The 24086-nt window shown below is 49.7% G+C and overlaps 1 protein-coding gene across 11 annotated transcripts in view; it reads right to left on the reverse strand.

The window, feature by feature from the left end:
• The window catches only part of MAPKAPK3 (MAPK activated protein kinase 3), a 129084-nt gene that overhangs the window by 79998 nt on the left and 25000 nt on the right, over positions 1–24086 (reverse strand). The window contains exons 3-5 of one of the 11 annotated variants that reach the window (XM_082768311.1): positions 18882–19142; positions 18104–18233; positions 8376–14357 (exon numbers count right to left, since the gene is read on the reverse strand). The exons of 1 other annotated variant lie outside the window; for it this stretch is intronic. The gene's annotated coding sequence lies outside the window, so the exon portion shown is untranslated. Of the gene's footprint in view, positions 1–8375; positions 14358–14870; positions 16010–18103; positions 19143–20207; positions 20829–24086 lie in introns of those variants that run through there. 9 more of the 11 variants (XM_082768312.1, XM_082768321.1, XM_082768319.1 and 6 more) reach the window with 9 other exon arrangements.

Consider the following 24086-nt stretch of genomic DNA (forward strand, 5'->3'; position numbering starts at 1 on the left):
GGTTTAACTGCTGGTTCACCAATTCTATCGAATGCTTCCAGCAGTCACAGCTAGAAAACAGCCAAATATTTCTGAGCAGGAATCACTACAGACAGCCCACTGCAGATGTGTCTGCTCTCTCTGGGAAGACCCAGGAGCAGGAAAGCAGAGCACGGGACAGACAGAATCACAGAATCACTGGGATTGGAAAAGACCTCCAGGATCATCTGGTCCAACCATCCCCCTACCACCAGTGTCACCCACTAAACCATGTCCCCAGGCACCAGGTCCAACCTTTCCTTGAACACCCCCAGGGACGGTGACTCCATCACCTCCCTGGGCAACCCGTCCCAATGTCTGACTGCTCTTTCTGAGCAGAAATGTCTCCTCATTGCCAACCTGAACCTCCCCTGGCACAACTTGAGGCCATTCCCCCTCATCCTGTCACTGGTTACCTGTGAGAAGAGGCCGACCCCCAGCTCCCCACCCCTTCCTTTCAGGGAGCTGCAGAGAGCAATGAGGTCTGCCCTGAGCCTCCTCTCCTCCAGCCCAAACACCCCCAGGTCCCTCAGCCGCTCCCCACAGGACTTGTGTCCCAGGCCCTGCAGCAGCTTCGCAGCCCTGCTCTGGCCACGCTCCAGGGCCTCGATGTCCTTCTGGGAGTGAGGGGCCCAAAGCTGAACCCAGCACTCGAGGGGCGGCCTCACCAGAGCAGGGCCCAGGGGGACGATCACCTCCCTGGTGTGCTGGCTGCACTACTCCTGACACAGCCAGGATGCCGTTGGCCTTCTTGGCCACCTGGGCACACTGCTGGCTCGTGTTCAGGTGAGCATCAACCAGCACCCACAGATCCTTTTCCCCTGCACAGCTTTCCAGCCACTCTGCCCCCAGCCTGTAGCCCTGCATGGGGTTGTTGTGGCCAAAGTGCAGGACAACGACAGCTGCCAGTCATTGGAGCAGCACGAGGCCATCCTGCCGCCTGCATCCTGCACCTCCAGCTGTGGGGTAAGGGGGGCCTGTGCCAGCCCAGACTGGACATTCCCACTGTGATTCACTGTTTTCACAGCCTTCGAGCTGCTCAAACTTGCCCTTCAGACTGCGAAGCACCAATAAGGACAACTGCTAACGCGTTACTCTAGGATGTTGCGCTGCTCCTAAAACTCCCACCTCTCTGCATTCCCTCCAGTCTCCTCCCAGACAGTCTCATGCAGCAGGAGAAAAAACTAACAAATGAGAAGGCAAACAAAGAGGGAGAGAGATGCAGGAGGGAATAAATACATTGGCACAAGACCATGTTGCAACCAGATGGTGCTGAGAATGCCTTCGGAAGCTTCTCATCCGCTGCTGAGCGAGAAATCTGCACGAGCTATCCCCAAGCCCCACCTGAGAGGCAGTTTGCAAGGAAAAGCCTCTTCTAATGATCCTGCTAATTTCAGATCGGAGAGACGTTTCCTACGGCTAAAGAAATGGGGATCCTCACGTCTTCTGCACTGTTCTTAGGTCACTGCAAAGAGACAGGCACGGGTTTAGACATTATGCTGCAACTATCCCCGTTTCTGTCCAGCTGCTCCAAGCTCCCCGCTGCACCAGCGCCCGCTGTCTGCCTGCAGGTTGCAGGGAGTCCAGCAGGCAGGATTTTCCACTGCAACTCTTGGCATGACAACATGGCACAGAGAACGCCCAGAAGGAGGAAGGGCAAAAGCTGCTGTACACTAGGAGCCAAAAGAGCATGTGGCATAATTCAGTCAGCCCAAGTGCCACGGATAGACAGTGCAAGCTGCAGAGGATGCAGCCATGCTCAGTTTCTCAATCCCCGGAATTGCTTATCACTTGCAAAGGACCTCACAAGCTCTCAAGCAGGAAATAACTATGCATTTAACATCTGGAAGAGGGTTTTTGTTTCTTTTTTTTTTTTTTTTTTTTTTTCATTAACAGGATAAAGAAAGTATTACAGCAAAATGTGTGTGTGTCTAGGGAGGGGTAGGATCCATTTGATTTAGGATACCAGTTTCTCACAAGAAAAGCAAGCTCATCATCTCCCTGCACCTTCAGATTAGGTACCAAATTCATGGCAAGTTAACTCATTGATAGTTTCTCTGAGGGACCATAGCACAAGTTGTTTGAAAGCTGCCAGCCAGAAAAGTTAAATCTTGTTTCACCTCTGGGAGATGCACACAGTAAATAAGTTGTGTGCAAACTTTCCTAAAAGGAAAGTAAATAGTAAACCATCCAGGTTGGATGAGGCCCTGGACAACCTGACGTAGTGTGTGGCTAGATCACACGGTGGCAGTGGCTGGGAACTAGATGATCTTTAAGGTCCCTTTCAACCCAAGCCATTCAGTGGTTCTACGAAACGTAACAATGGGCTGACCCAGAATCCCTCAAACAACAAGTGAACTGTTCTACCTCTCTACCGCTCATCTGCAACAGCAACAAGAAGCATTCAGTTTTTTAAAACACCACCACCTGTACCTTGGAGGTAACATCTAAAATGTGGGTTCTGGCCACCTAAGCAGCAGCAGCTGACATTGCATTTCACTAATAATGTAATAATGTCATGTGGCACCTGCACCTATTTGCGCCAGTGAGAGTAGTGGAAAGAGAGAAACAATAAAGATAAATACATATTTACTTGGTGTGGAATTTCTTGGCTTCCCTCAGCTCCATCCTGTCTCTTTGCTGTAGCAAAGCAACAAGTCACAAAATCAAGGAGTCCAGTGTTATCTTACACACGTGCCTTCATCGAAAAGGAGACTATTTGGTGAAGGAAGGAGAAACGGAGTCATGAAAGAAAAGGTGACTTACTGTGTTCTAGCTATGTTCATGCACAGTGAGGGCACCCTAAAAGGCCAGGGAATAACTCCATTAAAGCCGGGTATCTACCGATGACCCAAATACGCTGCTCCCCCCATCCCTTTAGGCTTACCACTGGAAGAAAACAAAACAAAACAACAACAAAAAAAGAGCCTGCTAGAAGAGAAAGGAAGGTTCCAGGTGAAGAGTCTACAGGCAGTCTTTGAAAGATGGCTGCTAAGCGTGTGCACTCTCATTTGCAGCAGAGCCTGCATCAACCACGCACCAGCAGAGGCTCAGGAGACCGTAAAGAAGCTGTGACAAGAAATCGCTCTCTGCTGAGCTCATCCTTCTGGTATACAAGCACAAGAGGGAGGAATCAGTGCACACGGGATGAGTCGATGGAGGATGGGCTGTGGAGGGCTTGAATTCAGGACTTTAGATGCTTCAGGTGAGAAAGAAACGTGCAGGACCCCCTCCATGCCATGGGCAGGAAGGATGCTCTAAGGATGCTCTCGGTGCAGTCGGCTGCACCAGGAGGCTCCTGGGTCCCAATTTGGCTGCCCCCACACAGCCGCATCGCACCCTCCTCTCGTGTGCCCCCGACAGCGAGGAGCTCTGTCGTGTCTGCCCAGAGCACATGAAGTTATTAGAGGGAGATTAGCCTGGCACGGCACTGCAGCCCTTTTGTTAGCTTTCTAGGAAAGAGCTAAGCCTTTTGATCTCCTACCAAAAACTAAATAGCAAATTAAATGGTAATAAAACCTTAATAAAGAGCTACTCTTATGCATTTTAATTAGTTGTTCATAGAAACCAAATACATCTCACAGACAAAGAAAATGAAAGCCAGCAAGGAAGTTGCTATGGCTTTGATGGAAGAGCTACTTCAGCAGCATAATCCTGTGAATCTATTAAGGTTTTTAAGTGAGGAGCAAGAACAGCTGCCTCCCCTGCTGCTCCTGAAAACCAGCAAGTGCTCCTTCCCAAACCAAGGGCATACACAAGCTGAAAAGATTTTGTTACCTGCCGTTTTATGGAATTTTCTCCACAGTGGAAAAAATGCACAGGAAAAAACAAACAATGGAAAAGAGGGAGGTACAAAAGCGGTATCGCAAAATCTCATCAAACCGAGAAGCAGAATCACAGTAAGTACCTGGGAAAAAAAGAGGTTTGGGTGCTGATACTTTAGAAAGGCATGAAATGTGGAAGAAAAGAAACAACCTGCTATTACGTACAGGGAAAAGCTGATGGCCTTCAAGGAACAGCCCCAGAAGACGACGCACTGCACTTGCTGGCTGGAGCACAACGTGCCAGAGCTGTATCAGCTCAAGTCAAAAAAAAAGGACCAGGAAACTCGGGGTCAGAGTTTGAACAGAGTTTACAGGACTTTTCAGAATAGGACTAGCCTCGAAATAATGTGCAGAATGCTAACACCCCAATAAAATTCACGGCACTGATGATGTCAAGGCCTAAGGGACCCATCTGGTCTGGCCCAGGAGGAAGGCAGGAAATGGGACCGCCTGCCTCCTGCTTCGAACGCGCCGAGCCTTACACCTCCTCTTCCAGGAAAGCCAGCCCTCCGCGCGTGCCATCGGCAAAAATAGAAAAAGCAGGCACTATCTGCAGCCTGCAACATCGCTGCAGTGACTTCTAAAAGTATCTTGGAAGCCAATATCCAGTTTCAAAATTTCCTCCCCTCAAACCTCTGCTAATTGGATGCCAAGCCAGAGCAACTCGGTAACCGCATGGCAAGGACGTGCTAAAATAGGCCGGCGCTGGGAGAAATTCACTCCTCCCAGGCTGCCAGCAGTGGTTGGAATAATTTTATCTTGTAAATGGGTAGCAAAAATAACATTAATCTGTCAGTGTCACGCTGAGCATTTTCCTTGCAGGGCTTGGGAGAAAAGTTCCCGTTGGCTCCTGCTTTAGGAGGGAACAAGGAGCACGTCTGAGCCCGGGACAGGCAATGACCGCCGGGAGCAACGGCACCAGGCAGCAGAAAGTGTGGGACAGCAGCACGAGCCAAGCTCAACCTTGATTTATGGCTCCTCGTTTCATTTATTCAAGGTCATGTGGTTGTGGGAGGTTACGGGGTCTTGAAATCGCCGTCTGAGCTGCTGGCACCCTCTCCCACTCCACCAAGGAGACGATGACTGATGGCGGGACATTTTGACCTTTTAACTCCATATCCCTTTTTTAAATTCCTGTGGTCACCCCTGGTATCTCCTGTGTAGCAAATTCTTTCTCTCGCTCCCCCAAGAAGCCAAACAACATACTGTAGTACAGTTTGGGAGCGGGGCATAAATCTTCAGGGCCCTTCTGCCTCTGGTAATCTTCCCAGCCCCGTGGCGCGACTCCAAACTTTTGCCCCCTGCCGCTGGGGAGCCCCAGGACACTGGACGAGCTCTTTTGCCATCCTTGGAATGGCAGCCAGAATTCCCTGAAGCGTCCCGTGGGGCCCGGGGCCGTGCTTCCCAGAACTGGTGGCTGCTGACTCGGCTCGAGCTCTTCCTAGAACCGCCGGGGCCTCCGCTCGCTCGGCGGGGCCGGGAGGCAGAGGAGGGGGAGGAAGGAGGACGGCGGGGAAGAGGCCGCGCCGCGCAGAGCCATCAGCACTCCTGACGCTCTGCTTTCGTTTCCCACGTGGATCCCAGCAGGATTTGTTTTTACCTTGTTTTTAAGTGCTGGAGAGCACGGGAATGTGGGGTGAGCCCCGCTGTGGCCCGCTTGCACGGGCAGCTGACGGCAGCAGCTCCCCTGACCCACGCTGCCTCCCGGCTCCTCGGCTTTCTGTCCAGAAATCCTGGCTCCCGGACTGGAGAGTGATTCTGTGAGGGGTGGCAGCAATGCCTGGGCATCACACCGAAACCCCCTTCCAAGCTTCAGCACACTTCGTACCAGGAACACGAGCGGAAATCCCACTCGGAGGGAGGTTTGCCATAAGACCGAGGTCTAAACCAGGCTGAGCCGAATGCCGGCTGCTGGCCAGGAGCGAGCTCCGTTACCAGCTCCCCGCGTGGTGGCTGTATGAAGGCTGCGTGCTCGTGCCACTGTGTCACCACGCTTGTGGCAGTGTCCTCCTTTTCATGTCACGGCTTTCTTGAGCATCCACAGGCAGCCAGCCTGGCTCCTAACGCCACTCAAAGCAGCTGCACCTCCGTCCCACCACACACCTCCGTCCCACCACACACCTCGCTACCAAATTTACTTCTAGGGAACAGACATCCGTAGTGTGAGCCTTGCCTGCCTGGGACCAAATCCTTTTCTCAGCGAATCCCATGCAATTCCTCCTGCTTCAGGAAAACCGTGCCAAGGTGATGGAGAAAGAACACGGCCCGCGGTCCGGCTTCTCACCAGCACAGCATTTGGCTGCAGACAGGATTTTCAGAAGGAAGCTCCCGGAGTACCTGACTGAAAAATGACAGCTAGAAAACATGGCCCATGGTGGATGAAAATTGGGAGTTGAAAGAAAGCAAACAAACTAAATGGGTTTCCCTGCTCCGACAGCACACGTTTTTCCTTCACTCTTGTGCACTGTGAGGGAAGGTGATGATCTTGCTCCATTTACAGAGTTTTTCCTGGCCTGTCCCCAAAGTCACTATAGAGTGTGTTTATTTGGTTTTCATAAGGTCAAAGAAGCATATTTGGGTAGCAGAGAAAGTTTACTATGGACTTTCACCTTCGTGATCTTAAACCAAGTATGACAGTAGTAATGAAAAATGTTTACTGACATTTAAATACATTCAAAGGGGCTCTTGGAGAAGAGAAGGCTTTCAGCGTCACTCCACATCCTTCTCAACAGCTTCTTAAAATCTATGTATTTATTAAATGCAGGAGGAAAAAGCAGCAGCTATTAAGATCTGGAGGTTACGATGTTCCCAGCACACACTGCTGCTCCTCCTGAGCCCCTGACGAGTCAGGCACGTCCAGGGAGTTACTCCCGCTGATCTCTGCAGAAGAATCCCAGCAACGCTTACAATTTTACAGACAACTTACCTGGGGCTACTCATGGGCTGCTTTAAATAGCCAGGCAGAAGCTGCCAGTCATGTGCAATGCTGCCTTTTCCATGGGAGCCAAAAAAAACTGCTGGCATGGCTTATCAGCTTAGTTTATCTGGAAACCTCAACATGCTGGAACTTCGTGTACTACACACCCTGTGCCACGGTCTGTAAAAACAGGCCATCAAGCATGCGCACTATCCAACAGGCGGTCTGTCCTACGCTCCACATCCCTGAACTCCGTGGTCTGTTTGGTGGCAGCCCCTTCTCTGTTTGTAGTGGCCAGGGAGGTGGAAATGAAGAGGACTGGGAGCCTCACGCTGGCCCACAGCTAGGTCGCATTTATCCAGTAGGAATAACCACAAAGCCCATTCTCCCACCCCACCCCCGTGGAGAGTGACTGGCAAAAATCCATGCTCCTGAGACATCTGAGGAGGTCAGAACACACCAGGGAGGGGACATGAGCTGGTGCTGACATCCCCCCAGCACTGTCTCTGGACAAACCTGTGCTGCCTTTGACCCAGAAGGGTGACGACTACAGTGAGCACGCTGCAACACACCACCCGACTGCCCTCAGGTTCAAGCCCCTTCCTGACAAACAAAGGGAAGAAGAGAGATGACAAAACACAGACTGATATCACCAGAGGCACCATCAAGCTGTCTTACATCAGCGGTTCTCTAGTTGCAGTCCTCAGAAGTTTGGGCTTTCCATGGATTACTGCCGAGCCCCATGGAAGATGACTAATTAGAGGAAACATCCTGTCAAGGAGGACGTTTCTGATGGCAAGTTCTGAGTTATGTGAAAGTGGTGACAACCACTTCCCTAGGTGATGAGTTGCAAATAGATTCTCTGGGCCTTTGCATGCCTTGGGTGGGGGCTGACAGGTGATGCTCTTCCTCCTCCCACCTGCGTACCGAATTACATTCACTTCTTCCTAATTTAGCTCCTCTTGTTAAGTTCCAGGCAACCTCCTTGAATAATCATTTCTAAAACTGAGAGTACGATATGACAGATCCTAAACTCTCCCCTGAAGCTGATACATGGAAAGTTGAATCATGTGCTTAACCCCCTCAGACTGCACCAAAATTACGCAAGCAGAAATCCCCTTCTGAGTGGCAGGAGAGCATCACCCCAGCTGTGCAAAGCTTTAAGGACATCTCAGCTCTACTGTGATGAACCTGGGAGAAACCTACCTGTTACATAGTAATGTACAACATATGAGATACAAATCTATTTATAATAGCCATAGAGCTCCATAGAAAATATCTTCAATCTGCAGTTTAAGTTACTGTGGCTGTATCTTCAACAATTCAGTTACAGACACTACAGATAAATTAAGTCTCTTTTAGGCAAAATGGGTTAGGTGGTTTTACTGACATGAGAGAGGACAGATGCGGGAAGTATTCCAGGAAAACCATTTTTTCCCTTCACTTAGAAAATGTGATGGTTTTCATCCTCACCCTTCGCTCCTGCTTGCCTAGCAGAAACAGTGAAGTTTTGAGTCGCAGAAGCAAAATTTAAGAAAAACAAAACCGATGTGATTCCACCCTCCAGGATGCAAAACTGCACAAACCAGCACAAAACTCTTCTTTCACGTACTGACCTCTTAACACGTAACGGGCCATCACTGCTGCTAACTTGCACGTGCAGCCAGACTCAGGTCTGGGAAATGGTTGTCCTTCATTCCTTCTCCACTGTCCTTTGCTCTTGCCTATGACACGACCGCAGAGCTTCCACCACGAGCCCTTGTGTTTTCTCAGAGAACAGCTGATGAGCTGAACAAGGATGTTCCTTCCTTACTTCTTTGTCCTAGGTACACTGCTTCTGCCACCAACAAGGCCTAACAGCACAAACAATGAAGAATACCAAATTCTCAAGATGGTGATTAAACTCACTTGTTTTTGCTACAGCATCGGACACCGGCCTCTCAACACCATGCCCCACGTGATGGAAGGGTTAGGATGCATTTAGGGAGAGAAGCACAGATCTGTAATAGGCTATAGGAACCACTCCCTGAATTCCTGAAAAGCTGGTGAAAAGTTTATCCCCAGCACTGAGGACGGAGCTGCTCACATCCTCACCAGCCCTGCCAAGGACAGTGAGGTGTTGCAAATATTCGTCGAGTCAAAGTAACCCCTGTTGTACTGCAGGCCGGGCAGTTGTCAAAAAAAAGCCCTGCACATTTGCATCCAACATAGGGCGCAGAGAGGAGTAAGCAGTCAGACCTTACCTGGTGCCATGGAAATACAGTAAAATAGAGAACAAAATGTAAAAAACATACCAATTCACATGCTTTTGTTGCCTTCCATCCTCCTGTTTTATTCAGGCCATATTCTACTCTCATCTTCTTTCACAATTGCTGTTTTTGCCCTTTTCTTTCCCTGCATTGTTTGCAGCAGCACTTTCTTTCTTTTTTAAAGTAGCTCCTCAGTTGGTATCTAGACTTCACAAACGCCCTCAGCTTCCCACTTCTTTTATCGCACATCCCCTCCCTATCTTACCCATTTTCCACAGAGGACTTCCAATACCCTTTATTTCCCCCAATTCTTTGTCCTCGCCTTCTGGCCACAACATAAATGCACAAACACTTCTAAATTTAGAACAGCCACTGCAAATGTGATCAGTCACTTGCCTTCCTTTATAACTCTTTGTGATTTAAAAATAAATAAATAAATATATAAAATCGTAACAACAACAACAACAACACTAACTTTTTTTTTTCCTTCCATTCCTTCTTTATTTCTTTGGGGTTCTCTGCACTTGACCACGGAGCCAACTGCAAATCTCTCCGGACAGACAGAGCCCATTTCTCAGTTAACTCCTTCAGGCACTGCTAAGGCCACTGCTGCATATTTCCAGCAAAGCACTCATGTCACTGCCTCACCTCTCAGGGCTTAATTCTGCACACAGCACCATCAACTGCTTCTGCCCCATTAGCAGAAAATGCAAAGCCTTTTCCCACAGAGCTCATTTCCCTACGGGGTTTTGATTGCCAGGATTTGCCTTTATCAATACTCAGAAATTCTCCACTTGTCTGTCTTCGTCCTCCAGCTACATCTATCATGGCAGGGCAGCCACACGATTTATCACACCAATTCTCCTCCACCATAGCAATCTACAGCTCACCAGTGGGGTTTCTACAACCGAGACTAGGGCAGAAAACCCTGAAAGCCTGAGCCAAGTGAATTGCATCAATACTCAGCAATGACAGTGTGCCAGTGCTAATTACTTCGCTGCCAATCAGTTTATCAGAAACACCCGGTTGTGTGCTCATCTTTCAAGTCCCCTCCTCTGTCTCCAGGTGCCCCACCTTGCCTTTCTCTGCTGCCGAAACATCTGGGTGGCCGCTTCTCTTCTCTCAGCATAGCCTGAGGAGGTGATTACAGCTCTAGGCAACATGAGCCACAACTAAAACACAGTGGAAAGAAGAGCAAGAAACCTCGGTATAAGATAAAGCATGCAGATGTGTTGGGGCCAGCCTGGAGCATCTTTGTTGCTTAACATGGAAACGTTGAGCTGGTGCCTATCTGGAACAGCAGAAGGCAGCTGGAACAGCGCAGCGTTGGAGTGCCGCATTTGTTCTCCTCCCTTTCCCAGGAAGGCTGGAGGAATTAAACTAGGTCCAAGAACTCTTTCTTCTCAGCTAACGCTCATCTGCCACCAGCTTTTTTTGCGGGACAGTCCCTCCCATCCTCTTCCCCACGGCCACTTCAGCCAGCCTCTTCCAGGAAATCAGACAAGACAAGAGCAGAATCTCTCATTTGCCAGCCACCCGATCACGCAGCAGGGGCAGGAGATTGTAAGAGGAAACGCATTTTTAAAGGAGAAGTTTTTACTGCTTCTCGGGATCTGGCTTCTGTGTAGACTGACACACAAAGAAACTCTTACAACATGCACACAGTGAGGAATTCAGATTAGGGAAGTACAGAGAGAAGCGGAAACAGCTCTGAACCGAGCCTGAAAACCTGCAGATCCTCAAGCGCATGTCATAAGATGAGAGCAACAGGCTCATACTAGGAGCTAGGGGAAAAAAATAAACCTACAACACCACCCTTGAGGAGCTGCTGAACTCTGTTTAAACTTTTTATTTGATGTAGATAATCTCCACAATTTTAATGCTTGACTTTTGAGGTGAGAGTGGGGAGCGAATGCCTGCCAACACAGCGAAGTGACTCGTGTCGCAAAAGGGAGCGTCTGGAATAACTGACCCTGAACAGAAAAAATGAAGTCTAGTATTTTAAAAGGGTGAATTTATCTAAAGAATATCAAACCCGAGAAGAGTTATAAGCTCTACTCTCATGCCATTAATACTACTATGCCTCTTGGATCTCTTTTCAATACTTCTCATTCATTTCATAGGACTACATAAAAAGGGTGGCAATGCTCTTTCATGATCTGAAATCTCAGAAGTGGTGAGAGCTGGTGCAAAAGCCACAACTCTACCTGTCAGAGTAGTGCTTGGTACAGTGTTGGGAGCACTTATTTGCACGTCGATTCCTGCTGCCAATTTAAAGAACAAATGATCTGGGATTACAACTCATTGGACTGAGACAAACTTGCATTTGATTTACTGAGTGAAGCTTTCCAACCCTGGTCAGGACATTACCTTCGTCTCCTCCTGATTCACACACAGCCAAATACATCTGCACCCGAGGGGGCCTTTGCCATCCTCTGCAGATTCCCAAGCTCCCCAAGGCTGCAGAGGATACATCGGTGCTGTGCACAGTCACTGTACAGGGCGACAAACATCCACTGACCTGAGCTGCGGAGTTAGGAAAGATGAATAAAACGTAAAAAGACAGGACAGTTTACTAAAGGTTTAGTTCATGACTCAACAATCTGTAAAGTTTGCCCAAGAAAGGCTGGCAACCTGAAACTGATATAAAAATAGTCTTTTTTTTTTTTTTTTTTTTTTTTTAAGCAAAGCCAGAGCCAATCAAAACCATGTAACAAATCCACTGAACTTCAGGTTGTTACTGTGCTGCATTGCAACATCCTGAAACTTCCCAGAACAAAGCTTTTGTCCGCAGGACAGAGCCATTTACACAAAGCAGAGAGATCTGCTGCTAGCAGCAAGCTCTGTGCGTATACACACGGCCGCAGAGATCATTCCTCAGCAGGCAGGAGAGATGTGTCCTCAAACAGCTACACATGTGTGCAGGCACATACAAACATAGCAAACTGCTTTTGTTTGTTGAATTGTACCAGCAAAAGCTTTCCTACAAGAAAGTCGTGGTCACAAAATCGTCAAAGCAAAGAAAACAACTGCGCAACACAGCCCTTTGGGGATGGGGGTTTGGAGGACGGGGAGCCTGCAGGTTAGATTTTTCCTGGGCTCTGATGACTTCATGGTGGAGACAGGTGAAGTGAAAGCTGACTCGGGTAACTTTAGCCAGAGAGAGATAGAAATAAACAATATTATTCCTGGAAAGAAGGGGTAGTAGCTGTCCCTCTGCCAAAGCGCACTCCAGTCCAGAGCCTATTAGCAGCGGATTCCTTCCTGCGCTCCACCTCCCAGTGTCAGGGCAACGGTCCCAGGTCTTGACGTCAGCGCTGCCTTTTGTTTGCTGCAGACTTTCCCCTTCTGCAGGGTGAGCAGGCTGAGGCGCTGAAGTGGCTCGGCAGAGAGCTCCGCTCTGCCCAGGTCTGCCAGCTCTCCGCAAGCCTCCAAGGACAGTCCGCTCCCTGCATTACCGATTCCAACCCTTTCCAGTGGAAAGAAAATTGAGTTGGTTACGTCGAAATTGTTTTACGTCGAAATTGTCCTCTTGCTAACCTTTCCTTTGACTTGCACCATGCTTTATCTTTTGTGGTTTTATCTTGCATTATTTAGATTACAAGATCTGCCAAGCAAGGACTCTTTCCATACGCATGTGACAAGACTATAAATCTACTTCTTTAACTATCAGATGTATTTGGAGAAAATCCTCACAGAGACGGGGGGACAGGCTTCTGGAGCTCCAGAATAGTGCTCAGGGATATCTGAGGGGGAAGGAAGAACGAGGCCAGGTGTTACCACGAAATCTTTCCACCTCTCTAAACCTGCGACAACTACAGCCAAACGGGTGGTCTTCCCAAGCTAGCAGAGGAGCCTCTGTCGACCAGTCACGATGACTTGGGCACCCACAAGCTGTTCCTCGCCCCACGCAGCCACCTGTCCCAAAACACGAGCTACCCCATGGCAGAAGAGGGAGAGAGGGGCTTGCAGCTGAGCCGGTGCTGCTAGGCCAGGCTTCTCCTGCTGACGAGGCCCTTTAAGATGCAGCCGGAGCAGCCACTGTAAGATTGTGCCACCCCTAATATAAATTCAACACTCTGTTACACCCCATAGCTTCTGTGTTTAAAGGCTGAATATTGTAGGTAAATAAATACGAGTCAAGAAGAAATAGAAAAAACACAGTCACGTAACGCGCACAAAACCAGGCCCGGTAATCAGCTGCCGCGTGTTTCCGAGAGGAGATGCCAGCCTTCTCACATGCTCAGAGTTAAGATCTGACCACATTCATAATCCCTCCTTTTGACAGCACCCAGTCTGACCCTCGCTGGGATGTTCCCCAAGGGCCCCCTCCTATTCCCTTGCTGCCGAGACTCCTGAACCCATCCCAAGTGGAGCCCAAGGCGCTGACCCCTTCGGAGGCAGGTGGGCTTCAGGCCCTCCCTTTTCTCCTTCTGAAAGCTCAAAGCTGGGGACCTTTCATATCTTCCCTGCTTGTAAGGTTCTCAGACTAGTACTTAACTTCGTAATTTTTGCATGAGTGCTGCTGCTGGCTTTCTGTATCTGTAACCAAGTGAAGAACAGGGCTGTCACTGGCATTCCTAGGCTCTTAGCAGCTAACAAGATGAGCAGCAAATGCTTCTGCTAGTGAGAAAAAAACAGTCTTGTCCATCATCTCTCCTGTCAGAAGGACAGGAAACTATTTGCTCAGCCTAGGCCAAGGCGCTTCATTCCTAATAACGGGTTAATTGTGAGGAAGGGACCACAAGCTGCCTGCATCCCAGCAGAGCCTGGTCATCCCGTGCCATCCCACTGGGCTGTACAGAAAGCCAAACTTCCCAGGGGACCAGCCCACGTCCGGGGCTCTGCACGAGGCAGCGCGGCACCAAACCAGGCCGACCTCCTATCAGCGTGCCCTGGGAACACACGCTGCCTGCCAGGTCACCGGGGGGATAAACGGTGCTCTGTGAGGCCTCACGCAGAGCCCTTCTCTAACAGAAAGGCTTGACAAAATTAAGCCTTGGGGATGACTGGCAAGCTGAACTCAATTTATGTCGCACGGCGCTCTCTAAAACCAGGCTGTGATGCACAGAGCCTATTTCCAGGTACTGGCGAGGCAGCTATTCCTGTAACTCAGCACTGCCCTCCCACTCCACCGAGGGAGGCGAGCGAGCGGCACGAGGCTTATCCGGAGCGCGCTGAACCCGTGAGTCAGGTCTCCAGAAATCAATAACCGAAAGGCTGGTAGTAAGGGTGTCGGGGTGGAACGGATGCGTGTGGCTAGTTACTGGCCTTCAGACTGCTGAGCCTGCAGAAAATCACACTTTGCAGGCTCCCCCCTGTCACTACAAGGACTGAGAATCTTCTTTTCTGAAAAAGAAAAGAGAATTTGAGATTCTTATCTCATCAAGAGGGAAAATTATGAAGCCGGGGGTTAAAGAAAAACGGGAAGAGCCTGCAGCGAGGCAGAAATGGTTCTCTAGACCACGGCCACCACCTGAAAGACCTGCTTGTAGGGGCCCCCAAGGCAGGACGCGTGCTGTCCCAGTGTGCCCTCTCCCACCTCCCCCCCTGCATCCCATACTCGAGTCCAGCTGCACTTGCAGAGGTACGGTGGGGTATTTCCGAGCTCGAAAACACAAAATGGCCAGAGAGCTGAAAACGTTCAGCTGCATCCTGGAGGTCTCAGCGAGCCACAAACACAACACTGAACGGGTGACAATGGCAGAACGGGCGGCACGGGGCAGGCGCTACCAGCGCGCGGTGCTTGGAGGCCGTGGCTGCCTCAACTTCTCCGTCTGTCGTGCTCTTTTGTTTGCGATGTTGGGGCAGAGAAGTAAGGAAACAGAAGTCCAGGGAGGAAGTGAGTCAGGAAACCTGTACCTCAGCGCAGGGGGAAGTGTGACTCAGAGCGCACGGTGCTCGCCGCTCCCCGCTGCCCTGGAGGAGGTGATAAGATTGTGTAATCCCCAAGACAGCTTGCTGCACATCCTAATTCTGCTGATCCTCCCAGGGGAGGGGTGCCTCTGCTGAGTACTGTACATTAGCTGATTTCTTAGAATAAACTGTGACAGCTCCCTGTGAGCTCATCGCGTGGGAGGGGGATGCTGGGCTCCCTGCCCGAGCTGACAGAACGAGGAGCTACACGAAGCACCGAATTTATCAGGGGCGCAGCAAAGACCTGGCAGAAACCTCTCCTTTAATCTATTTGTTCTTTCAGAGAGAGAGAGCATAGGGACCTAAGTGCTTGAAAACCATAGAGGAACTAGCCAAAAAGCAGAGGGAAGGATTTCAGACACAGAAAATTTGGGAAGGAAGAGGAGGACAAAGGTGGTGGCAACAGGAGGGGAAGAGACGGTCTGCGTGGTCAGGCGGGCTGGCGAGGGGCAGCCAGGGGGAGAGGCAAGTGAGATACCAGGGGGAACGGAGCCAAAAGTGGGGGTCGAGCAAGGGAAGCCTGAAAGAGGAACCAGGAGGGCAGAGAGAGGATGGAGGAAAGATCACAGGGAGAGTCACTCAGGGGTGATGAGGAAGGTGTATTGAAAAAACCTTGCTGGGCCTGAGAGAGATGTGCACGGAGGGGAAGAGGCATCCTTGGCACCCACCAGCACCACGTTTCGCCTTTTGGGGTCTCTGGTCATCGGGGTAAGGGCCCTTCCTGAGAAACAACCAGAGCCGTAAGGCAGACAGGTGGAACATCACCAAACTGCCCTCCCTGACCCATACGGGCTGGTTTCCTCATCGTGAGCACAGGCAGGAGCGGTGTCAGCGCTCACACCGCCTCCCAGCCGGCAGCGCTCCGCACTTTGCCTGTGTTTGTACAGAGCCTGGTGCCACAGCACCTTGGGACGCTTCTGGAAATTTCTACTGCACAAACAAAGCGTGCACGCCAGCTGAACTTCCGAACTGCCACCCTCTGTGCCCCACAGATGGAAGCATGCCTACAGGGTTGCTTTTGCAAGCAAACCTCAGCTGCTGCAGGGGAGCTGAGGAAAGGCGCTCGCTGCCCCAGCACGGGCAGGGTTGGAGCGCGCATGCACCAGGAGCACTCCTGGGCTTTCACAGAAACTGTCACAGGGTCAGGAAAGGTCCTGTCCCACCTCACTGATGTCAAAACCCACAAAACAATAACGAGCAAGGCACAAGTTAGGGAAGTGAAGGATGGTTTATATAGAAAACTCTCTCTGGAGTGTTGTTTCCAGGAGGGACTGCTCTGCTCTTACCAGGAAAGCTTCACGCTTGAACACAGAGGGGTCCGTTCATCTGAAGAAGATCTAAACTGTATTTCAAGCACTGTTTTGGAGTCCTACACACACACAATATGGCACTAAAAATACCGTAACACCTTTCGACTGCAAATCTGTCATGCTGTTAGAGTCAGGAGCCAGAAGGGACACAGCACCAGCTTCAGGGGCAGTGAAGATGCTGGCTGAGACTCAGAAGACCTAAAGCCTACTTCCACTTCTGTCCCGACCTGCTGGCTATCCTGGGGACAAACCACTGCATGCCCTAGGGCTCTGCGTCCCTTTTCTCCCTTTTTTCTGCCCCACTGGTATCAAATCCAAGCTTTCTAGGCGGGGGCTGCTGGACAGTACATGTCTGCAACGTTAAATGCATCCCAGACCGCAAAATGCTAAATGGTTCTGTAATGGAAATAATAATGAGCACTTTAAGGTTCATGGCTGGTATTTCTAGGACAAATGTCACAGCTCATATGACCTAATGTCCCAGGGCTACCAGGCCTGGGGAGAAGAGCTGCGCGTTGGAACTGCGTGCCGGTGAGAAGGCAGCTTGATGCTTCTGGTAACAAGAGAGTAACATTTCAATCATAAAACCCAAATCAAGGGAAATAACAATTCCTGTGAAATCGCAAGGCTGCTGGGAAACCAATTTGCTGGAAAGCTTTGCCAGATTTTGTGACTGTTATCACGGGCTCCGTGAGACCATGGACTGCACCTCCGGTGATCAGTCTGTTACTTAGAAAGAGGCCGATGCTATTTTGTTCCTGTAGCTGTTTTATCTGCGAGGCCACGGTGCAAGGGCAGAAACTATCGGTATCACACTTTCTAATCACGAGTTAGTTATTCTGCCCCCTGCAAACGCTCTCCCATCTTAGGGCACGGAACAGGGATGAGGCTCTGTCCAGCAGGGCTTTTGTGACGCTCTGCAAGCCTGACTCAGCTGCTGAGAGCTCCCCACCCACAGGATGCCTGCACTCTTTTGCAGCAGCTCTGCTTTTCCCTTTGAACCTGTGCTCATAGGAAAGCCCCAGGTGGAAGGCTCTATTTTTCTGCTTACTGTTTTTCAAGACGCTGCCTGGCCTAGATCGATTCCAAGAACTGAGGCAGTCAAACAAAGAAACTTTTACAGGCTCATCAGCAGCACGAATATCACTGCTCCGGCAACTTCCCACGCTGTAGCAAGAATTTGCACAAACCAGAATGAGACCACACGCAACAGGAGGGCTGCTCAGCGCCGGCAGAGAACCGCCAGCAGCAGCAGCACCTTCAGCACCTCTGCACACAGCAGAGGTGGCGGGCAGCCCCCAGCACCCCCGGCACGCTCAAAAAACCCTCCCCGCCACCGTTCATCCAGGCACCCGAGCAAACCGCAGCACTTCCACGGTGGCTTGTAAGATGCCAGTGCTTCAGCCCTTCTTTCTCCATCCTCTGTGCCCAGAGAACCAGCCACTTCCACGAACAAAACATCTCATCAGGTCAGCTCATTACATGCAGCTACCAGCAGCAGCTTACAAATAGGGAATCTGACATCCCAAGTTACCCGAAGCCCCTCTCGTTCCTTCCTCCTTTGTGTGCACTTTGACAGACGCCTCTGCTGTCATTCCCAGTGGCTTTGTCTTCTTTCCTGGATGAAGGCACTGAGGAGCTGAAAGCAGCAGCCAGACATCCTGCAAGCTGGACTGAGAAATGAACCTGACCAGTATCAACCTGATGATGTGCATCAAGTGGAAATTTAGGTCAGTTTTAGGCACAGAGGGAAAGGCAGGCATTTTCTTCCTCTCCTGAACAGGGAAAGCAAAAAGCATTGCAGCAGAAGAGCCTCTGGACTGCTCTTTGGCTAACTGCAGCCATGGGAATAACAACAGAAATACTTACACCTCTTAATTCTGGTCACCTTAAGTTTTCTGGGTCCCATCAGTCACCACAGCCATCAAACTTGGATAAATTTGGCACGGGGGCCATGGCTGTGACAGTCACAGCTGTGAAGTAACAGCTTTGAGGCAGCCTGAAGAAAGAAGCAAATGAACCAGTGTGACCCAGTAATAGGTTCGTGTTCCCAAAGAGCTCTCTGCCTGGGGGCCCCACAGGCACTGAAACCCCCCCAGTACCCCTGCATCCCACACTACACAGAGGGGAAACTGAGGCAGGGAGAACAGTGCTCGTCCTCAATCATACAGCAAGAAACAGAAGCCAAATCGCACAATTATAAATGAAAAGCTCCTCCTCCCTACCTGTAACACAAACGCAGACCCCATGTAAGTGATTTCATTTAACTTAATGGAATTTGCCCTGTGGCACACAGAGCCTTTATGTGCTGCTAGGAGCATATTATCAAACACGTTGTGCACCAGTGCACGGCGCTGTGCTGTAGCTACCCTTTTGTGGTGCACCTTGACCAGGATGATTTGGGGGGAGTGTGGCTGGGAAGCTCTTTGCCTTCCAAAAGGCATTTCCCGAACTGAAGCAGGGCCTGGGGAGGAGGTGGCCACTGGAGCAGCCTGGCTGGCTAACAGCTGCTGTGGTTTCAGCTCTGCGAGGTGAGATTAAAGAGACTGAAGGTGGTCCTAGCATAAATCTGTTGGACCTGGGTTACAGCGGGGGTACATCTCGTGGGTGATGTGACAGGATTTCAGACTGGCTTCCAAGCACCTGCCTGCCATGAACGAAGACAGCCTCTGTTCCTTTCCAAAGGATCGCAGCACAGCCTCCTCTGGTGCGGTGAGGGTTAATTCAGGCGAGCAAACAAGAGGGATGAAGATCAGCTCATCTTTTCCATTCAGGCAGATCCTGCCACAGAAAATGCTGGTTTCTCGATGCTCGGTGTCTCAGTGACTTCCAGGAACAGTGAGCTAAACTCAGCTGCTCTTCCCAGCACCAGCTGAGGGGGCGGCAGGGGATGGAACACAGCCCTGTTCTTGGAAGGCAGGAAAAAATAAGGCTCTGGCAGAGCTCTGCAAGCTCGCCTCTCTCCCTCTCCCCTCCCCAGAAGCCTCTTTCAGCATCTCTAATTCCTCAGGGTACAGCTGGGTTGGTTTTTCCTTTTATCAAATAAGCGTAAGAGCAACGCACGAAAGCTGCAGGCGGCATTCAAGCCGAGAGAGGTTAAATAAATGAAATAAATAAATGATAAGCTCATCTCCACGAGCTCCGATGTGCCCCACCATTTTAGTGCATGACCTACTGTACTTCCTAACATTTTTGTTAGATAAACACAGAAAGCTACGGAACCATCCAATCCACGGAAACTATTTTTGGCTACTGTATCTTCATGCAATGTGAATTCCAAGGGATGATTGGATATTTGGACCTCTCCCAGCCTGGCTGACTGCGAAGGGAGCAGACAGTAATCTCATTGCTATTCTTCTGTGGAAACAAACATCTTTTAGAGATGACAAGTATCTGGCTTGTAGGTGCAGTACTCTGAATGAGATTCAGGGAACTAGAGCAGTCACCAGCTGCGAGGAATGTGAGGATAGCCTCAAGGCCCACAAAAAAGGAAAACAGGAATCAAACCCAGTCGGCTTCACGGCTGCCCACAAGCTGCCCTTGAAACACAAGGCCCTGAGCAGGGAGAAGAGGGAGCAAGCCTCAGCACCTCAGCTGGATGAGAACTTGCACCATCTTTTACCCAGATTTAAGTCAGGCCACACTGAAAGCTCAGCACGCCAGCACCCAGCACCTTGCCCCTTGCAGCCACCTCCCCGGCCAGGCACGGTGGCCAGCGGGCCACCACTGGCCCAGCCTAACGAGTGGTCACCCCAGGACAGGGCCATGGCACGCTGCCACCAAGGTGTTGCAGGAGAAGCTGTTCCCTGAGATGTGCGGTAGCTGTGCAGCAGATAAGATCTCTGCCTCCAGTGCAAGCAGTCTCTCACCTCTCACCTATTACACGCATTTCGTGCACTTCAAATGCTGTGGTTTGCTGTTGTGTTTTGTTTGTTTGTTTTTTTAACCTGCTGAACAGAAGGAAAATGCAAACCTGCATGGCTCCACAGGACTCTGAAGTTCCCCGCACGTGTTCTAGAAGACAAGCAGACTGACTTGTCATTATCTTCCATGGGTTTCAGGACTATAAAAGGAACAGGGAACAGCACGGCAAGCAACGCAGAGTCTGCAGCAAACTACAAGGCTGGTTTACAGGTTGTTGAACACCTTCCACTTGCTGGTTTTTAGGTTCTCGGACACCAGCTAAGAGCCTTAAGCACCCTGCTGTCCCTTCAGGGTTTCCAAACTCCTCCAACATGCCATGCCATTTATCTTTGCTACCCCTGGTTGGGAACAAGAAGTGAAAAGTCAGGCACCAGGCTCAATTTTAGTTGTACAAAAGCTGCTACTTGCCCATAAATCAACGTAGATGTGCTGATTTAGACTGTGTGAAAAATTGGTTCATTAGCTCTAATTAAACAGAGGCCCAAGCCACACAATTTAAATTTGAGCAGTGTTCTTGAACACCCTGTTCAGCCCAGGAACTGGGATTTGCTTAGTGCTGTCCTATATTTAGCATACAGTAACGTAACTGAAGCAACAAAATTAGCCTCGCAAATAGACTGGTTTCTCAGTACTTAATCAAGGACCTTTTCCCAGAACTGCCGAGGGCTGAAATTAAAAGAAAGGAATGTGTGGTAATCAGCCCCATGGAGACAGAAGGAAACCACCATGAGTTTGAAGTCCAAACATACATTCTGGCCAGCTGAATGTACTGTTGTTTAAATTAAATGTGGCTTCACAGTGACCCAGCCCAGGGATTGCACGGAACTCTTCAGAGGGCACAGCCTGTGCACAGGGAATTACCGAGCAGACACAACTCCAATGATCAATAATTCACCGCACTCAGCCCCCATCCGTAACAGATGCAGAAAATGATAGGTCTGAGGTACCCCTGCCATAATGCTGACCTGTTTCTGTCCATGGCCCTGGCATGCGGCACCAGGTACAGAAAGGATAGTCTGAAAGACAAACCCAGGGCACAAACTGCAAAATGCACAAAATGGGCAACGAGCAGAGCACGGCAGCACCAAGCAACAAAGCAAGGAAAGGAGGCAGGAGCCTGCAGCTCTGCTCTCGTTCTAATGCACTTTAATAGGTCTGACAAGATGAACTAGAAGGCTCCATTTTCCAGCCTTTCCTTAATCTACTTTTTTGCTGGGAGGCTGAATAGAAGAATTAAAAAGAGAAAAAAGTTCTGTCACTGATTTTCAAACTACTATTAGGATAAACCCCTCTCCTCATTCTAGCCTAAGAATTGCCAGAGGAGTAAGACAAAGAAAATATTCTGTAGGCAGTAATACAGCCAGACATTTAAGAAGTGTCGAAATACTTCAGAAACTGTCAGAGCTTGCAGCCGATGCTGAATGAAAGCAAGCTTCGTTTTTATGCATTTCTACAACAGCAGCACCAAAAGCTGGTTAGGTGTTGGTTAGGACTTGCACAGACACTGATGAAGTGCTAAGTCAGAGGCAGGTACACACACTTTGGAGCTGCGTTTTCTAGCTTTGGCAATCCCCTTGAAGAGCCCAGTTGTGCCTCCCCATCGAGTGGACGGAGCAGCCTGCCACACGCAGAGCATGCCCCTACAAATGCCCTCCAAACAGCTTCTGCCAAAACATCTTCAGGTTGGGTTTACTTCCTCCAGGCAGAAGCTACTGACTCCTCTGGCAATTTTCTCCTAGCTGGGCAGATGAGGTGAAAAGGCCGAGAATCCCCCTGTGCTGGTTTCATTTACTGCATTCTCCTGCTAGTGTGGGAGGCAGGATGTGAACACAGGGCAGGGAAGCAGAGAAAATAAGGGGAGAAATCGGATAAGGGAACCACACAACACTAACATAAATCAGCCACTGTGACTTTGGTTTACCCAGAGGCAAGACAGCTGGGAAGGAAGGGCACAGTTTGCTCCCCTCCCTGCAGCAGAAAAGCTGCCTGGGCTCTGAAGCTGAATCTGGAAGTGCCTCCCTCTGAGCTCCAGCTATTGAGAATTGATTATGCAAAGCCCCATCAGGGAAAGCATGCCCTGTATGGGGCAGATCTTTCCCAATGCAGTTCTACAAAACATTATAGCATAATTAAGCTGCCGTTAATATTGATAACTCCATTTTGAATTCTATTTCTAGTCCCATTTCCTCCATTAATCTAAGAATTAATACTGCTTTCACATCCTTATTAAAGATATCAGCGTGACAGCAGGAAAAAAAAAATAGGCTGAGAATCTTATTCATAGTGACTCACATCAGGTGCAAACTGCAAAGAGCTCCAGAGTGCAAAAACCTCCAAGCTAACCTAACAACCCCAAAGCCTCTCTGAGATTCACAGATATGAGCATTTCCTAGAAGAATAATGAGAAGAAATCATTTACTCTTAGATTACAAAACACTCACTGGAAACATAAGTGCATTTGAAAAACACACATCAAATGCAATTCAAGGAAACACACTCCTGGCTCCCACGTTTTTAAGAAAAGCCAGGCTGCCTTCCTCCAAGGGCATATTCATGAACAAGAAGTGGAATTAGCGCTTCTGCCTCTGTGGTGAACCCATTCACGCCAAGGACAGCAGAGCTGCAGTGGAGGGCGCAGGAGAAGCTGTGAGGCACAGCTGGTGGGGAGCTGGGGGACTGCACAGGCCTGTGGGTGATAAACATCTTCTATCATACAACTAAACCCAGAATCAGTGTGCGAACTAATTTACTGCCTCGCCCTTGGCCCTGCCTTTCCTTCCTCCCCAAAGACGTGCTGCTCCAGAGCGGGTGCAGAGCTGGGAGACTTCCCTCAGCTCCCAGGCACGCCGTCTGTGGAGCATCCAAGCCCTGCAGCTGGACAGTGTCAGGGCAGGCACAAAAGCTCAACATTGAGCACACCTTTCCTTCAGCAGGGAGGCTTGATGCTACGCAGCCTCCACACTCCCTTCCCAGCCTGTCAAGAGGGGGATTACCCCGTCAGCATTGGCATCGCCACTCAGAACGTTTTCAGAGGAAACAATTCCTAAGTATACAGGAGTTCAAGTCACTGGTGGACAGAATATCCGAGTAAGCCAGTGAGCTCCCACCTTCCCTTGACATCTAATCCAAACCTGATATTGCTCTGGGGGATGATGGCTCCAAGCCTCACCGAGCTCCCTTCCCTCTCAACCAGCACCACTTTGTGGCCTTTTTGGACCCAGAGCCTTTTTCCAGACTCGGTGGCTTCAAGCCAGCTGTTCCTAAAGAAGCAGAAGCGTTGCTCTGTCCTGGAGGAGTCACAAGATGCCTTAAACCCAGCAGGAACACCAAGGGATCCTCTCCCCCTAGGGCTGGTCCGTTACCCTGCAGAGCAATAAGGAGCCAGGGAGGAAGCCCCTCACTCCAAACTCTACACCGTGGCTTTGCTCCAGCCATCCACTTTCCCTTCTGGCATATTGAAGCCGCCGTGTCCTTGATCTCCCCACTATTAAAAATTACCACCTGCAAGCCACCTATACTCGTAGCACGTCTGCCAGGCTTCTGCCTGCAAGTTATCTGAACATGCACTTTCTAAAATGCTTGTTCCTAATCAGTGTTTTATAATATTTTTTTTCCTTGTGGCCTAATAATTTAGAAATTAATCCTTCCGTGATTCGAGTATATTATTCTGCTGTCATCCAAACACAGATCAGAAATACTTACTAAATGCTTCTACTTAATTTTCATCCTCATTAACAATTGCACCATTTCAATTTCAAAGAGGCATTATACAATTTTCTGTTTCAAGCAGATTGTTTAAATTCTTTATTGTCCTTGAAGATAGCAGCCAAGGATAATTTTACATTTCCCTTTTTATTTCCAGTTTTCTACACTTCATTTCTAATTTATATTAACTGCTGCCCATTCTCCCTCCCCTTCCATGCCGCTT

The sequence above is a fragment of the Aythya marila genome (assembly GCF_965140915.1).
Source record: "Aythya marila genome assembly, chromosome: 10".
Taxonomy (NCBI): domain Eukaryota; kingdom Metazoa; phylum Chordata; class Aves; order Anseriformes; family Anatidae; genus Aythya; species Aythya marila.